The 4,908-nt window shown below is 32.8% G+C and overlaps 1 pseudogene; it reads left to right on the forward strand.

Annotated features, from left to right (window-relative positions):
- Positions 1-1,741: 1,741 nt before the first annotated feature.
- On the forward strand, positions 1,742-2,169 carry LOC100720349 (ubiquitin-conjugating enzyme E2 variant 2-like; annotated as a pseudogene).
- Positions 2,170-4,908: the final 2,739 nt, after the last annotated feature.

The raw sequence follows: 4,908 nt of genomic DNA on the forward strand, positions 1-4,908 counted from the left end.
TATGTAAATATATCTTAGTGTTCTTATTTTTAACTGTAGATTGCACTTTAAGTGATAGCTTGGAATTAATTCATCAAAATTCCAATAACATTTCCATGGCATTACAAATATAAACTTTCTGGACTACATGGAGGACAGAAAAAACAATATTTGAATTACAATAGCAGACCTGTTAATGGAACCATCCAAATCAAAGAGATAATTATACATACATATATATATATATATATATATATATATATATATATATATATATATACCAAATACAGGCACACTCAACTACATTAAAAAAAAAAAAACTGGGCAGAAGATTTACCTCAGGACCAGATATTTAGCTCAGTGTCATAAACACCTGTATGCCAAATGCTAGGTTGTGAGTTTGATCCATGGTACCACCCCAAAAAAGTAAAAACCTGGGTGTGGTAGTGCATGCTGGTAATCCCATCACTTAGGATGCTGAAACAAGAGAATCATTGCAAGTTCGACACTTGCCTGGGCTGCAAAGTGAGCTCAAGACCCGCCTGCATTGAATACTAAGATTCTATCTCAAAACAACAAAATGAACAAACAAACAAAAACTGAGGGATACCAAAAAACAGACAAGCCCTTACAAATTGTAATGTAAAACCTTAAGACCTCACTGTCAGAAGTAGACAAATTAACCAAATAAAATTAAAAGAAAGAAATATAAGTGTTGAAATAGATCTTTGAATAAATGAACTTAATTTTTATCTACAGAATGTTCTACCCCAGCACAGAGTACATACTATTTTCAGTAGTATATGAGACTTTCTCCAAAGTAGACTATTTACTAACACGTACAACAAGCTTAAATTGAATGCAATGGAATTAAATTATCATATAATATCAATTGAAGTGCACTGAAACTAGAAACGAATGGAAAAATAAATCATAGAAACTATCCAAACACATGGAAATTAAATAATATCATCTTGAGTTGCCAATGGAACACAGTATTAAATTAAAGCAGAAAATAGACATTTTCTGCAGTTAAACAGTAATGCCCACAAAACAAACCAGAATCTGTGGGATGCGATGAAAGAAATCCTATATGGGAAGTTTCTAGTGGTGACTTCTGTATCAGAAAAACTTAGTGATTCTAATATATATATATATATATATATATATATATATATATATATATATATTATATGAACTGCAAGTTTCTAAAAAAGTTACAATCTAAAATGAAAGCTAATATGAGGAAGGAAATTATGAAGATCAGAGTATGCTTAAATGCCATTGAGACTAAAATTAATATACAAAGAAACAATGAATGAAAGATTTGGTTCTTTGGAAAATTGAATAAAATAACCCCTTATTGGGGCTCGGGATTTAGCTCAGCGGCATAAGCACCTGCTTTGCAAGCAGGCGGTTGTGAGTTCGATCCCCAGTACTGATTAAAAAAAAAAACAAACAAAAAACAAAAAAAACACCCTTATGAAACTATCAAAACAAGAAAAGAAAAGAGAAAAAGTCATGTCATTAAAAAAGAATAAGACTTAGCATGTATTATACAAAAATGTAGAAGTTTGGTATCTATTTTGCAAACTTAAACACTAATTAAATAAAAATTAATAACAATATGTATTAATTCCTACATACATATGAACTACCAAAGGTGAATGAAGATGATATAAAAATTCTAATAAAAATAATGGTCAATGATGTTGAAGAAATACATTTTAAAAAAATATCAGCATTGGGGCTGAAAGAGAAGATGGCAGTCTTTACAGGAGTGAAAATTCCTCATAATTTTCCCTTGTTGGAAGAAGCTGAAGAGGGATGAAATGGAGTAGGTGATGGTACAGTTAGCTGGTACATTGAAGATGATGGAGTTATGATACGTAATAGGTATACAGGCATGATTTTTGGGCCAGCAAGGACAAATTTTGAAAACAATGTATAGCCAGAAAGTAGAATGTGGAACTAAATACTCAGAAGCTCAATCAGTTAGATTTGCAACAAAAAATATACAAATAGAATAAATAATTACAATGGAATGGTGGATGAATGCAGCATAGCAGTGTTAGTAAGATAGCAAAATTTATATTTCATTAATGATTTATTTCAACAGTTAAGATGTCTGGTGATATCCAAAGAAATATGAAACTTCCACAACCACCAGAACAAACATACAACAATTAGTTTTAGTGAATCTCAAACTTGTCTTGAAACTTGTCTTGAATGCCTTGATTAAATATCAAAATGCATATTACCCACACATTTAGTAAAAGAATTTCAGCTGATAAGCATGACATGGCCATTTGTAATACTATATTTAATATGTGTTTAAGCATTGTTTTCAGGTAACAGGAGGAACATGTGGCACCATTTTTGTTTCCCTTGTTAAGGCACTATCATTTAAACCCTAGAGGGTTGTAGTCAGGGTGGTGCAGAGAACAATTAGAATCAGGACACAGAATTTATAATATGATTTTAAGATTGTCACCAAGAGTGTAACATAAGAATAAATAGGAAATCTATCTGCAACACTAAAGACCTGGAATATTCAGCCAAGGGCCTGGAACCCACAGTAATGTCTTGCATGAGTCTACATGAAAGTCTAATGTCCATGACAATGTCTCTCACCAGTCCAACTGGAGGTCTAGATCCCACGCAAAGGTCTCCCACCATTCTGTTTTACTGATCCATGCTGGGAAGGCTCAAAGGTCAGTGGTGGAAACTAGAAAGTTCATGCGAGCATGGTGAAGGAGCTATGCTTGTAGGTTGAGGGTTCTACACTGCAGCAGAGAAGTCACACTGACAATAAAGACCAAGCCTGTCCTGAAAAGCACCACAGCCATCCTCAGTGGCACAGAAGTCCCAAGCTTGTCTAATGATAAGAACATCGGAGTACATGTCAGAAAGCCAGCAGGATGAGTTTGTCCTGGAGATTAAGCATCACACCTCTTCCCCTCTAAAGCCAGAAAGTGATGCTCGATTTTAATGACCAAAGCTTCCCCAGAGTGAACCACAGCCACTCTCACCAACAAGGTATTGATCTCCTCTAATGCCAATGGATGAATTCAGCCTGGGGAACCTACTCATGACAGCTCCTCCAGGAGAACTAAGGCTCAAACAGCAAAACTTAGAGAACCCCACAGTGCCTCACTCATCTTCTCCATATGTCTCTATTTACGCTGGCAACTTTCCTCAGGTGAAACATCTATGCTCAGCACCATGTTGACTTAATTCAGTGGGTATTATGTTTAGCATCAGTTTTTAATCCGTAACATGGGGTAATCTAAATAAAATTCATATATACAAGATGATAGCATAAGAATAATTGCCAGATGTCAATGAAAACATGTATGTTTTGGAAAAGGAAAATCTGAAGAAGAAAAAATAGAAATTGCATGCTTGCCCACCTTGCTTAGTGAAAGAACTGCAGTTTGAAATTGCTCAAAGTAGCAGGTAAAATGATTATTCTTAGTTTCCGTTAATTTCCAAAGTAGTGTGGGCGTTGACTACTAGTAGTATTAAAATATGTTTAGGATTGTTTTGACCCATATATTTATAGTTTAAAAAGTTGAGGAGTTCATGAATTTCTGCCAAAACCTTTTCCTCTATGTTACATGTAACAAACATGGTAAATATTTGCTTAAACTTTTTGCTAAGTAAACCATGCATTTAAGTTTATATGAAGTTTAAGTTTATATGAAGTAAATAATAGGTTTATATGAAGTTAATAAATGGGAATAGGCATATTGATATGTGAGTCTGAGATTATTCTTAAAATGTAAAAAAAAAATGTGGAATGTATCCTCAGATGAAGAAAGAACTAACACCTAAGAAAAGCTCAGAACCTGAGAGATTTCATTACTTTAGAGATGATCTAATGCCAATTCTACTCAAACTCTTTAATAAATTTACTGGGAAGCAGTACTCCAAAGTCATTTCTAGAAGCAAACATTAACTTGATTCCAAAACCAGAAAAGTACCTAACCCAAAAAGAAAACTGCAGAGTAAACTCTTTAATAAGCATTGATACAAAAACTTCAATAAGATTCTGGCTAATACAAGGCATAAAATCATCAAAAAGTTACACAGCATGATCAAGGAGGATTCATCTCAAGAATACAGGAGTGGTTTAACATACACAAATCAGTATATGTAATATACCACATAAATAAAATTAAGGACTAAGAATGTGTGATCTCAGTAGATGCAGAAAATTCATTTAACAAATTCTAACTTCCATTCATTATAAAACACACAAAAAATTGAAGTTTGTCTCAATCTGATCAACTCTATCCATGACAAACCAACAGTCTACATGATACTAGAGTACTCTGAAGCTAGAAGCAAGAAATCAATGCCCACTGCAATAACTATTGGATACAGTTCTAAAAACGTTATCCAGAACAATTAAACGATGGAAAAAGTAAAGAGATGCACTTAGGAAAAAAAAAAAGACAAATTGTGATTGTTTATTTTTTTAATTTTTTTATTTAAAGAGAAAAATAAAACAAAACAGTAAAAGGGGTACAAGTAATACAGAATTTCAAAAAATACATAGTAAGAAATCACTAGTTAATGGATTACATATTGTCATGTTAGAAATAGTTGCTCAAGTTACAAAATTAAAGCATACAAAGTGGATATTCAAACAGTGAGTTTGCAAACTTCTTTTCAATGAACCAACAAGAACTTAGTAATATGGTTTTCTATCTTACACACTTAACTATACATGCAGTTATATCCTTTAGAGAAATTTATTTTCCTCTCTTTTTTACAATAACAAATACACATTTTGGGTTTCGCTACTCCCACAGTTCTTATCACTTTTATTTGAAGAAAATAAAACCAAATGTGACAAAACAAAATGGAGTCAGTCAAAACAAAAGGATGAACATAGTACATGATGTAAAAACAGAAAACCAG

Source organism: Cavia porcellus, unplaced genomic scaffold, assembly GCF_034190915.1.
Source record: "Cavia porcellus strain 051 isolate PalLab524CR breed Dunkin Hartley unplaced genomic scaffold, mCavPor4.1 scaffold_3, whole genome shotgun sequence".
NCBI classification, from domain to species: Eukaryota; Metazoa; Chordata; class Mammalia; order Rodentia; family Caviidae; genus Cavia; species Cavia porcellus.